This window comes from Scyliorhinus canicula, chromosome 2 (assembly GCF_902713615.1).
Source record: "Scyliorhinus canicula chromosome 2, sScyCan1.1, whole genome shotgun sequence".
NCBI lineage: Eukaryota > Metazoa > Chordata > Chondrichthyes > Carcharhiniformes > Scyliorhinidae > Scyliorhinus > Scyliorhinus canicula.
The window spans coordinates 7435684-7449942 of record NC_052147.1 but is presented as its reverse complement, the minus strand read 5'-3'; positions in this window follow the sequence as shown (position 1 = coordinate 7449942).

The following is a 14259-nucleotide window of genomic DNA, read 5'->3' as shown; positions in this document are numbered from 1 at the left end:
TTCTTATGTTCTTATGAACCCAACTTGTCACATTATACATTAATGATTTGGACGAGGGAACTAAATGTATTATCTCCAAATTGCAAAGTTGGGTGGGAGGGTGAGCTGTGAGGAGGATGCAGAGTGGCTTCAGCGGGATTTGGACAGGCTGAGTGAGTGGGCAGATGCACAGCAGATGCAGTATAATGTGGACAAATGTGAGGTTATCTGCTTCGGTTGCAAAAAATAGGAAAGCAGATTATTATTTGAATGGGTGTCAATTGAGAGAGGTAGATACTCCGTGAGACCTTGGTGTACTCGTGCATCAGTCGCTGAAAGTAAGCGCGCAGGTACAGCAGGCAAGTGGATGTTGGCCTTCATAGCGAGAGGATTCAAGTATAGCAATAGAGATGTTTCACTGCAACTGTAATGGGCATTGGTGAGGCCACACCTAGAGTATTGTGAGCAGTTTTGGTGTCCTTATCTGAGGAAGGATGTTCTTGCTATGGAGGGAGTGCAGCGAAGGTTTCCCAGGCTGATTCCTTGAATGGCGGGATTGTCATATAAGGAGAGACTAAGTCGGTTAGGATTACATTCATTGGTGTTTAGCAGAGTGAGAGGGGATCTCATAGAAGCTTACAAAAGTCTAACAGGATTAGACAGGATAGATTCAGAAAAATATTCCCAATGTTGGGGGAGTCCAGAACTAGGGGGTCATGGTTTGAGGATAAGGGGTAAACCTTTCAGGACTGGGGTGAGGAGAAATTTCTTCACCCAGAGAGCGGGGAATCTGTGGAATTCACTACCACAGAAAGTAGTTGAGGCCAAAACATTGTGTAATTTTAGGAAGGAGTTAGATAAAGCTCTTGGGGCTAAAGGAATCAAGGGATATGGGGGGAGGGGGGAGAAGGCGGGATCAGGGTATTGAACTTAATCAGCCATGATCATAATGGATGGTGGAGTCGGCTTGAAGGGCTGAATGGCCTCCTCCTGGTTCTATTTTCTATGTTTCTATGATTGAAGAAACAATCATTCCAACAGTGCCATTTCTCCATGCCCACTGAGGGTCGTGTGATTGATGCAAGGATCTGGAATGCATTGCCTCACATGGTTGTACTGCATTGTAACATCTATTGGAGGGTAATTATTCTGATAAAACACCCTATATTACCATCTAACTCAATCCACTCACTAGTCTGCATTCTGAACATGGACCATTAATACTGACTGGCCTGTTCACTGGTCTGAAATTGTTCACCAACGTATATCTATCTTGGGTTTGGCCCCAGCCACTGGCCAATGATCCCAAATGACTTATACACTGGCTGGCCTGCCTGCTGTGCCTTTGCTGTATCCACTCACTGACCACCATACCCATTGAATCTGGCCACCCATTTACCACTGTGTCCACTGGATTGAGTCATTTATTGATGATTGTTCCCATGATCTAGGCTATTCGTTGTTCATCGTTGCTGAACCCTACCATTTACTGACCACTGTGTCTATTGTGCCTGGATGATTCACTGCTGCCCTCAATCTAAACCATCCGCTGATTCAGTAACTGCTGTGCCCATTGTGCCCAGACCAGTGATCGAACACTGTGCCAACTGCCTGGGGCCATTTCTTAACCATTTTGTCCAATAACGTGGGCCACCTTGGGTTCACTTGCTCTCGGTCCCAAGTTATTCTTAAAACTATTACGTTACTAGTTTGAAGACAGTTTTGTTTAATGTTTTCCCTCGGCAGTGGAACCTACATTAAAGTTTATGAGGAGCAAACGCCCTAAATCTAAGAAGGTGTCATTTCAACTCTATTTAGAACTGTAAATCTGTGCGAGTCTGAGTCAGAGCCAAACCACCTCATCAATCAGCTCCCCATCAAAGGGCTGGAAGAGGGGAGAGGAGGAGAAAGAATAGAGGAGGCACGTTCGCCGATAACCTGCTACATTACTATTCATCTAATGAGTGTTACTTCACCGACCTGTTTGACATACCTCTTACCACTTACATAAACACAAGATTGTCCAAAGTGAATTTAGTCAGTAGTCTTTGGGAACTGTCAAACCATCTAAATAATTGAGTAGGATGACCACCCCTCCTCCCCCCTTTCTTTTCAGCCATGTGTACTTTGCTGCTATTTATTTATTGATAAAATGTTTTGATTACTTCATGCGAGTTGCATTTTTATTTCATGGCGAAGCTTGTATTCCACTGCTGACAGAACCTCTGACTTTAAAGGCTATCTCATTCCTCGATCACATGCACCCTCTGAGACCTATTTCAGGACCTGTCAATTCTTTAGCATAATCGTGGTTCTGTTTTGTTGAAAACTTTCGCTCAATGTATTTGGAAACTGTTGCATGTAGTGGTGCACATCATGGTGTATGAGATGGTGCAAGTCACGGTGCATGTTACAGTATATGGGATGGTGCACGTAACAGTGCATGTTACAGTGTATGAGATGGTGCAAGTAACCGTGCATGTTACAGTGTATGAGATGGTGCAAGTAACCGTGCATGTTACTGTGTATGAGATGGTGCAAGTAACCGTGCATGTCACAGTGTGTGAGATGCTGCAAGTAACCATGCATGTCACAGTGTGTGAAATGCTGCAAGTAATCATGCATGTTACAGTGTATGAGATAGGACAAGTAACCATGCATGTTACAGTGTATGAGATGGTGCACGTAACAATGCATGTTACAGTGTAGGCGATGATGCAAGTAACCGTGCATGTTACAGTGTATGAGATGGTGCAAGTAATCATGCATGTTACAGTGTATGAGATGGTACAAGTAACCATGCATGTTACAGTGTCTGAGATAGTGCAGGTAACTGTGCATGTTACAGTGTCTGAGATGGTGCAAGTAACTGTGCATGTTACTGTGTATGAGATGGCGCAAGTAACTGCATATTACAGTGTCTGAAATGGTGCAAGTAACTGTGCATATTACAGTGTATGAGATGGCGCAAGTCACGGTGCATATTACAGTGTATGAGATGGTGCAAGTAACCGTGCATGTTACAGTGTATGAGATGGTGCAAGTAACCGCGCATGTTACTGTGTATGAGATGGTGCAAGTAACCGTGCATGTTACAGTGTATGAGATGGTGCAAGTAACCGTGCATGTTACAGTGTATGAGATGGTGCAAGTAACCGCGCATGTTACTGTGTATGAGATGGTGCAAGTAACCGTGCATGTTACAGTGTATGAGATGGTGCAAGTAACCGCGCATGTTACTGTGTATGAGATGGTGCAAGTAACCGTGCATGTTACAGTGTATGAGATGGTGCAAGTAACCGTGCATGTTACAGTGTATGAGATGGTGCAAGTAACCGCGCATGTTACTGTGTATGAGATGGTGCAAGTAACCGTGCATGTTACAGTGTATGAGATGGTGCAAGTAACCGCGCATGTTACAGTGTCTGAGATGGTGCAAGTAACCGCGCATGTTACTGTGTATGAGATGGTGCAAGTAACCGTGCATGTTACAGTGTATGAGATGGTGCAAGTAACCGCGCATGTTACTGTGTATGAGATGGTGCAAGTAACCGTGCATGTTACAGTGTATGAGATGGTGCAAGTAACCGCGCATGTTACAGTGTATGAGATGGTGCAAGTAACCGCGCATGTTACTGTGTATGAGATGGTGCAAGTAACCGCGCATGTTACTGTGTATGAGATGGTGCAAGTAACCGTGCATGTTACAGTGTATGAGATGGTGCAAGTAAACGTGCAAGTAACCGTGCATGCTACAGTGTATGAGATGGTGCAAGTAACCGTGCAAGTAACCGTGCATGTTACAGTGTATGAGATGGTGCAAGTAAACGTGCAAGTAACCGTGCATGTTACAGTGTATGAGATGGTGCAAGTAACTACAGTGCTACCGTGCCGCCCAAACCTGCTGCCTTTGTCCATTTACGTGGCAGCGGTCATGGGTTTGGAAGTTGCTTTTTCAGGTGGGGTTAAAATTTGGCTCAACTATGATGCCCTCCATGGTTGAAGTGCCAGTTTATAGATGAAAGGACTGCCAAGCCCCTGTGACACAGCCCAAAGCTTTACGGGTAGAGAATTCCCATACGGATTATTTTTATCCATTGACTCTTGAGCGTATGTGTTCTCTCTCAGACTGTTAGCCTACGGTGAGGCCTGACAGCCCTTTGAGCCTTCCTGGCCTTCCACATGGGGCCACCAACTGGGTTAACTTTCAGGAAAAGAGACCAGGCAATCCAGAACGAAACCTCAAACAAACAGTCCAGCCATGGCTTCCCTCCCTCCCTCCCTCACCCTCATTCCCCATTGTTAGACAGAACATGCTGTATTATTGTTCTCGTGTTTGATGAATGCTTCACTTCTCAAGTTCAGCTGTTTTTGTTAGAAATTGTATTTTCAGACTTGTTGCAGTGAACCAGTGATATTCTGTAATCAGTGAAATATTCAGCAAATGCTGTGTGGAGAAATTGCTTTGGTCTCTCGGGTGTTACGCATTTCACAAAACTTTCAGCTAATGTTTACACTTTTGGTTATGTTTTTTTTTGAGCTGTTATTTGCCAGGACCTGTGCCAAATAAATCCACTGCTTTAATGACTTTCAAAGAACTCTCTGCCTCCCCAAGGGTCTAAAATGGACCTCTGCATCAGCAAGTAAATGCAAGTCTGATGGAGAGGGGAGTGGAGCTTAACCATCACCCAGCTTGGAGAGTGGAGAGAGACGGTACTGTACCCCAGGTAGATACCATCTCTTGCTCTGTGTATGCAGTATGTAAACACACACTAATCAACTGTGTGCCCCACATACAGACCATCTCTTAACACCCCTGCCTTGAATATAATCCATCCCTTATTCTATGTACAAACCAGGCATGAAATTCATTCACCTTGCATTTTAGTGCGAGGCCCATGATTCACAGCTAGCCCCATTTGTACCGATTCATGTGGGCGACGCAACATTGGATTGTTCTCCTCGCCTGAATGATTTTAACGCAAGTCCCTGTGCCTCCAACGCTGCTCTCTCAGCAATGCAGCCTGCGAGATCTGAACGCAACAGGAGGCCAGAACAGACTAGTGCAGCGAGCCTGCCTTTTCCTAAATGCAGACCGTTTCTTACAGAGAAGCTGGGGAGGAAAGAAAATATTGCTGCGATGGAATTGTTGGCAACCTGGACACCCGGGGCAGATCAAAGAATTCCGACTGACTGATGCGGCCCTGGGGGTTATTAGTGATGTAGATGGGCAGCAGGAGAGATGCCAATGTCCCACAGAGGTAATAATAACAATCTTTATTGTCATAAGTAGGCTTACATTAAGACTGCAATTAACTTACTGTGAAAAGCCCCTAGTCGCCACACTCCGGTGCCTGTTTGGGTACATGGAGGGAGAATTCAGAATGTCCAAATTACCTAACAGCGTGTCTTTTGGGACTTGTGGGAGGAAACCGGGGCACCCGGAGGAAACCCACGTAGACATGGGAGAATGTGTAGACTCTGCACGGTGACCCAAGCCGGGAATCAAACCTGGGAAGCTGGTGCTGTGAAGCAACAGTGCTAACCACTGTGCTATCACAAGACCATAAGGCATAGGAGCAGACTTGGGCCACTCGACCCATCGAGTCTGCTCCACTATTCAATCATGGCTGATATTTTCTCATCCCTATTCTCCTGCCTTCTCCCCATAACCCCTGATTAATCAAGAACCTATCTATCTCTGTCTTAAAGACACTCAGTGATTTGGCTTCCACAGCCTTCTGCGGCAAAGAGTTCCACAGATTCACCACCCTCTGGCTGAAAGAATTCCTCCTCATCTCTATTTTAAGGGTTTGTCCTTTTAGTCTGAGATGGTGTCCTCTAGTTTTTTCCTATAAGTGGAAACATCCTCTCCACATCCACTCTATCCAGGCCTCACAGTATCCTGTAATTTCAATAAGATCCTCCCTCATCCTTCTAAATTCCAACGAGTCCACACCCAGAGTCCTCAACCATTCCTCATACGACAAGTTTTTCATTCCAGGGATCATTCTTGTGCACCTCCTCTGGACCCTTTCCAAGGCCAGCACATCCTTCCTTAGATACGGGGCCCAAATCTGCTCACAATACTCCAAATGGGGTCTGACCAGAGCCTTACACAGCCTCAGCAGTACATCCCTGGTCATTGCCCACTCTCCTAGCCTGTCCAAATCCTTCTGCAGCCCTTTTGCTTCCTCAATACTACCTGTCCCTCTACAGATCGTTGTATCATCTGCAAACTTAGCAACAGTACCTTCAGTTCCTTCTTCAAATCATTAGTGTAAATTGTGAAAAGTTGTGGTCCCAGCACAGACCCCTGAGGCACATCTCTAGTCACCGGCTGCAATCCTGAAAAATCCTTTATCTCCACTCTCTGCCTTCTACCAGTCAGCCAATCCTCTATCCATGATCTTACCCTTACCACCACGGGCTCTTAACTTATTTAACAGTCTCCTATGTGACACCTTGTCAAAGGCTTTCTGGAAATCTAAATAAATCACTTCTACTTGTTCTCCTTCATCTAGCTTCCTTGTTACCTCCTCAAAGAACTCTAACAGATTTGTCAGACCCGACCTCCCTTTGACAAAGCCGTGCTGACTCAGTCCTATTTTACCATGCACTTCCAAGTACTTTGCGACCACATCTTTAATAACAGACTCTAAAATCTTACCAATGAGTGAAGTCAGGCTAACTGGCCTATAATTTCACGTCTTCTGCCTCCCTCCCTCGTTAAACAGTGGTGTTACGTTAGCCACTTTCCAGTCCTCTGGGATCCTTCCTGCCTCCAGTGCTTCCTGAAAGATCATCACCAATGCCTCCACAATTTCCTCAGCTATCTCTTTTAGCACCCTTGGGTGTAGTCCATCCGGTCCAAGTGACTTATCCACCTTCAGACTTTCAGTTTCCCCAGAACCTTCTCCTTAGTAATGGTCACTGCACTCACCTCTGCCCCCTGGTTCTCCTGGAGCTCTGGCATCCCACTGGTGTCTTCCACCGTGAAGACTGATGCAAAGTAACTATTCAGTTCCTCTGCCATTTCTTTGTTTCCTATTATTACTTCTCCAGCCACATTTTCCAGTGGTCCAATGTCTATTTTTGCCTCTCTCTTACCTTTTATATTTTGAAAAAAAACTCCTCCTATCTTCCTTTATATTACTAGCTAGCTTTCACTCATACTTCATTTTCTCCCCCTTATTGCTTTATTAGTTGTCCTCTGCTCGCTTTTAAAGACTTCCCAATCTTCTGGCTTCCCACTAATCCTGGCCATTTTGTATGCTTTTTCTTTAGCTTTTATGCTGTCCTTGACATTCTTCATCAGCCATGGATGCCTTATCCTCCCCTTAGCATGTTTCCTCCTCCTTGGAATGAATTTCTGTTGTGCCTCCCGAATAACCCCCCAAAACTCCTGCCATTGCTGTTCCACTGTCTTCCCTGCTAGGCTCCTTTTCCAGTCAACTCTAGCCAGCTCCTCCCTCATGTCTTTGTAGTTACCCTTATTTAATTGTTATACCATTATATCTGATTGCAGCTTCTCCCTCTCAAACTGCAGGGTAAATCCTATCATATTGTGGTTACTGCTCCCTAAGGGTTCTGTGGTGAATGTAACTTGGAAATTCACACTGTATCTTTGTAAGCGCAGTAGCATTATCTGACCACTAGGGGGAGTAGCTCTGGGAATGCTCAGGAGTTTGTACGGGGCTCCACCCTTGGCTCCGCCCATGACTCCACCCCCTTGTACTGCTGTATAAATACCCTTGTCCAGAGTCAGCCTGCAGTTCACCGAGAGTTCATCAACGGGTAACAGGCTGGCTCTGTAGTAAGTAGATTGAAACCACTGTTCATATCGGAAAGCACGTGTCTGGTGAATTGATGGTTCCATCAATTTCATCTACTTAAGAACAGTCAAGATCGATCATGGAATCGGCCCTCAAGCCTGGACGCCTGGAACTCAACCCACAGGATGCAGAGGCTAAAGTAATCTTCTCCCATTGGCTGCGGTGCTTTAAGGCCTACCTGGCAGAAGCGAGCACAGCCGAAACGACAGAGGAACAGAAGTTAAGTCTACTGCATGCGAGGGTGAGCCACAGAATCTCTACGCAACTAAACTCGGCTGGTTCATATACTGCAGCGCTAGCGGTACTCGATAAGATATATGTAAGGCCCATTAACGAAGTCAGACCATAAATAGATTTACGCTCCTTGATGCCTATCCCCTCCCCAGGATTGCAGACATGGGAAACCAGATCGCCCAGTACCAGCTCTTTTCCATGGTGGATCTGAAGTCTGCATACCACCAGCTCCCAATCCGCCCGGAGGACCGCCACTACACGGCGTTCAAGGCTGATGGCCGCCTCTTCCATTTCCTCCGGGTCCCTTTCGGCGTCACTAATGGGGTCTCGGTGTTCCAACGAGCAATGGACTGATTGGTGGACCAGTACGGGCTGCGGGCCACGTTTCCGTACTTGGACAATGTCACCATCTGTGGCTACGGCCAGCAGGACCACGACGCCAACCTCCACCGTTTTCTCCAGACGGCACAGAAACTGAATCTCACGTATAACTAGGAGAAATTTGTTTTCCGCACAACCAGACTAGCCATCCTCGGCTATGTCGTGGAAAACGGAGTCCTGGGCCCAGACCCGGACCGTATGCACTCTTAGAACTCCCCCTCCCCCATTGCCCCAAGGCGCTCAAACGGTGCTTGGGCTTCTTCTCCTACTACGCCCAGTGGGTCCCCCAATATGCGGACAAAGCCCGCCCACTCTTTAGGGCCACACGATTTCCCCTGTCAGCTGAGGCGCGCCAGGCCTTCAGCTGCATCAAGGAGGACATCGCCAAAGCGGTCATGCGGGCGGTGGATGAATCCACTCAATTTCAGGTAGAGAGCGACGCCTCAGAGGTAGCTCTTGCAGCCACTTTAAATCAGGCAGGGAGACCAGTCGCATTTTTCTCCCGTACCCTCTCCACTTCAGAACTCCGACACTCCTCAGTCGAGAAAGAAGCACAAGCCATTGTGGAGGCTATTCGTTACTGGAGGCACTACCTGCAGGTAGGAGGTTCACCCTCATCACCGACCATTGATCGGTTGCCTTCATGACCGGGGGTCACCCGGCTCGCCCACTACATCAGAGCCCGAAACCTGCCTTTCTCTAACGAGGAGGTAAAAGCGGTCACCAGGGACTGCCCGATCTGTGCGGAGTGCAAACCGCACTCCTATAGACCAGACAGGGCCCACCTGGTCAAGGCTTCTAGGCCCTTTGAACGCCTCACGATTGATTTCAAAGGGCCACTCCCCTCAACTAACAAGAACGTTTACTTTCTAAACGCTGTAGATGAGTTCTCCCATTTCCCATTTGCTATCCCATGCCCCGACATGACCTCCCACACAGTCATTAGGGCCCTGCATAGCATCTTCACCCTGTTTGGTTTCCCCAGATACGTACACAGCGACCGGGGTTCATCCTTCATGAGCGACGAGCTGCGTCAGTACCTGCTCGACAAGGGCATTGCCTCGAGCAAGACTACCAGCTACAACCCCAGGGAGAACGGGCAGGTGGAGAGGGAGAATGCGACGATCTGGAAGACCGTCCTACTGACCCTCCGGTCTAGAAAGCTCCAAGTCTCCCAGTGGCAGGAAGTCCTCCCAGATGTGCTCCACGCTGTTAGGTCCCTTTTGTGCACAGCGACCAATCAGACCCCTCACGAGAGGCTCTTCATTTTTTCCAGGGGCACTACCATGGGGGTCTCACTTCCGGCATGGCTGAGGACACCGGGCCCCGTACTCCTGAGGAAACACGTCAGGCCACACAAAACTGACCCCCTTGTTGAGAAGGTGCGCCTGCTCCAATCCAACCCCCAGTACGCATTCGTCGAGTTCCCTGACGGCTGTCAGGACACTGTATCCCTCCGGGATCTGGCACCCGCCGGATCCAGCGCCCCCTCTACCCCCACAGAAGGACCCCTCACCCTACACCCCATGCTGCCGCCCCCTCGCGCTCCCGAGAACACGTGCTCGCTCCACCAGTTCCGCGCACCCGCGCCGGCCAGCCCCCAGCGCCCCCAGTCCCCGGTCGAACCAGGAGAGTATGAAGCTCGGATACAACCTTCCCTGGAGTCCCCCATTGTACCCCAGCACACAACACCCATCCAGCCACCGTAAGAGGCTGCAACCCCGGTGCTCCGCAGATCACAGCGGACAGTTCCACCACCGGACAGACTGACTCTGTAGACCACCACCTCCGCCGGACTTGATTTTTTTTGCAGGGGATGAATGTGGTGAATGTAACTTGGTAATTCACACTGTATCTTTGTAAGCACAGTAGCGTTATCCGACCACTAGGGGGAGTAGCTCTGGGAATGCTCAGGAGTTTGTACGGGGCTCCACCCTTGGCTCTGCCCATGACTCCTCCCCCTTGTGCTGCTGTATAAATACCCTTGTCCAGAGTCAGCCTGCAGTTCACCGAGAGTTCATCAACGGGTAACAGGCTGGCTCTGTAGTAAGTAGATTAAAACCACTGTTCATATCGGAAAGCACGTGTCTGGTGAATTGATGGTTCCATCAGGTTCCTTCACCTTAAGTTCCCTAATCAAGTCTGCCTCATTACACATCACCAAATCCAGAATTGCCTGTTCCCTCGTAGGCTCTGTCACAAGCTGCTCCAAAAAAACATCTCTTAGACATTCCACAAATTCCTTTTCTTGGGATCCACTACCAACCTGATTTTCCCAGTCCACCTGCATATTGAAGTCCCCCATGATTCTTGTAATATTGCCATTTTTACATGCCTTTTCTATCTCCTGATTTATTTTCTGCCCCACATCCTGACTACTGCTAGGGGGCCTGTACATAACTCCCATCAGGGTCTTTTTCCCTTTGTGATTCCTCAACTCTACCCACACAGATTCTATGCCTTCTGATCCTATATCGCTCCTTGCTATCGATTTAACTTCATTCCTCACTAACAATGCAGCCCCGCCCCCTTTGCCCATCTGCCTGTCCTTTCGATAGGACACATATCCTTAGATATTTAGATCGCAGCCCTGATCCCCTTGCAGCCACGTCGCTGTGATGCTCACAACATCGTACCGGCCAATTTCAATGTGTGCAACAAGCTCATTTACCTTGTTCCGTATACTGCGCGCATTTTGGTACAACATCCTCAAACCTGCATTGGCCCCCTCCCTTCTCACACTCTCCTCAGTCACTGTGCCGCCCACTCGGTTGTAGGAGCCCCCTCAAGGACCATCCTCAGAAGAAGTGGGCGCACAAGGCCGTGGGGAGGTCAACTGGAGTTTGGACTCGAGGACGTTTTCTGCATTGTCACAATGCCTGATTAGCTTATATGGGTGACAACTGTGATTCACCACACCACCAGGCTCTCATACTGCCCAATGCACCCTCATCACTCACCCAGCACCAATCGCTGGTACTCCTGACTGCTCACCCTCGCACACCTATCAATACTGCCACAGCCACATCTCACTGCATTCACATGCCTCCAGCTATTCTACTGTGGCACCCAGACACAGTGCTGTGCAGGATAAGGTGACACACCTCCAATTCCTGAACCCAACAGAGAGAATGGTTCTCTGCAGCGATGGGGACATTTCTTTTTTTTCTTTTTAAAATAAATTTTGAGTACCCAATTGATTTTTTCCAATTAAGGGGCAATTTAGCATGGCCAGCCTACCTACCCTGCACATCTGTGGGTTGTGGGGGCGAAACCCACGCAAACACGGGGAGAATGTGCAAACTCCACACGGACAGCGACCCAGAGCCGGGATCGAACCTGGGACCTCAGCGCCGTGAGGCAGCAGGGCGATGGGGACATTTCGGAGGACAATGTTTACGCCCCTGTTCAACTCTGAGCTCTACCTTGCCCCTCTGTCAGACACACTGTGTAAGCTGTTGATGGCGTGACCGTGAATCGCCTGCTGCCCACCCCACCTGCCTGCCCTTCACATCAACCTTCCCCTGCTCAGCTCCTGCTTTCAGATACCTGCTACCTGTTCAGCAACAGCGGCCGAAGGAGGAAGAGTGGGGGGGGGGGGAAGAAACCCCCGGCGCCACCAACTGGGAAATTGCTACTGCACCAACATTGGAGGCTAGCATGGAATTGGGAATAACGCATGAGATACCTAACGGGCACCGAGTGGGCAGCAACCAGGCTCGGGGTGAAGGATGGTTCATTGCCAGCTCACCAGAGTAGAGAGCACCAACACATTAGCTTTCACAGCAGTCAGATCAAGCAGGATACAGGAGAACGCCGTGAGGACGCACATTGTGTAAACTTGCCCGCTCTCCCTGTTATTCTGCAAACTCAGAGGCACTTACACCTCTGACCCCCTCCCTGCCTGTTGCAGCCTGTGTGTTCACAGGGTCACATAAGCTTCTTCTAGCCCGTTGAGGATACAGCAACAAATTATAACGGATGCATCAATACAACCTCCCCAAAAACGCTCCAGTACTCTCAGACATTTGACAAAAAAAGTTCGTAAAAATGTAACCTGCAACCAAGGCACCAGGCCTTCTAAACATTGCAGGGCATTCTTGCTGCTGAATGATTCCCTTTTTACAGGGGTGGATGTCACCATTATTGCCAGGACCTGTGTTGTGCCCATTTGAAATGTTGGTGTCTCATCAGCTGGAAGACAATTCAATTTCAGCCCACCCTCCCTTACACTGTTTTACACTTCATCACCACCCTGGGAGTGCAGGGCGGGGGAAGCAGTGGGTGATGTTGCCTGTCGCACTCCCTTCTCCTCTGATGGTGGGGTAGGTGGTGGGTGACTTGCCCACCCTTAAGCCAGCTGAAGCTCTTAAGTGGTCAACTTATGGGACAGCTCCCTGTCACTGCTGGTATTTTACCAGTGATGGAGGGGTGGGGGGTCACTGTGCCACTGGTGGAGTTTTCCCAGTAATGCATGGTGACCTCCCTGTGGGCTGAGCAGGAAGAGTCCATTCTGATCGGGCACGCTGAGTGTGTGGAGAGACCCCCCCACCACTCCCGTTAGAAGTAAGGGCTACTGGCACTGGAAACACCTCGCCCCCCCCCATACCATCTACCCCCCCCCCCCCACCCTCTACTCCCTATAGACACACGCATGCATGGCAAAATTTGGTTCCAACTCCATCTATAAGTTTGCTGACGATACGACCAAAGTGGGCCAGATCTCGACTAACTACGAGTCAGAATACAGGAGGGAGATAGAGAACCTACTGGAGTGGTGTAACGACAACAATCTCTCCCTCAATGCCAGCAAAACTAAAGAGCTGGTCATCGACTTCAGGAAGCAAAGTACTGTACACACCCCTGTCAGCATCAACGGGGCCGAGGAGGAGATGGTTCATAGTTTCAAATTCATAGGGGTGCACATCTCAAAAAATCTGACCTGGTCCACCCAAGTCGACACTACCACGAAGAAAGCACAACAGCGCCTATACTTCCTTAGGAAACTAAGGAAATTCGGCATGCCCACATTAACTCTTACCAATTTTTACAGGTTCACCATAGAAAGCATCTTATCTGGCTGCATCACAGCCTGGTATGGCAACTGCTCGGCCCAGGACCGCAAGAAACTTCAGAGAGACGTGAACACCGCTTAGCCCATCACACGAACCTGCCTCCGATCCATTGATTGTATCTACACCTCCCGCTGCCTGGGGAAAGCGGGCAGCATAATCAAAGACCCCTCCCACCTGGCTTACTCACTCTTCCAACTTCTTCCATCGGGCAGGAGATACAGAAGTCTGAGAACACGCACAAACAGACTCAAAAACAGCTTCTTCCCCGCTGTTACCAGACTCCTAAATGACCCTCTTATGGACTGACCTCATTAACACTACACCCCTGTATGCTTTATCCGATGCCGGTGCTTATGTAGTTACATTGTGTACCTTCTGTTACCCTATTATGTATTTTCTTTTATTTCCTTTTCTTCCCATGTACTTAATGATCTGTTGAGCTGCTCGCAGGAAAATACTTTTCACCTGTACCTCGGTACACGTGACAATAAACAAATCCAATCCAATCCAACCCGACCCATCACCAGGGCCTGCCAATCCATTCCTCCAGATGCGGCTGGGACTGAAGAGCATGCTGGAGGGGGCAACATTTTGCCACAGAGGTGGATAGGAGGCCATGGCTTCAGGAAATTGGATGTTTTAGGACTGTAAAACTGAGGAGTGGCTTCCAGGAGCTGCCCCCAACTTTCCAGCCAGTGGGTGGGGCCTAAAACCCTGGCCTGTGTGTGTGTCCCATTTCTGGACTTATCCCTTAT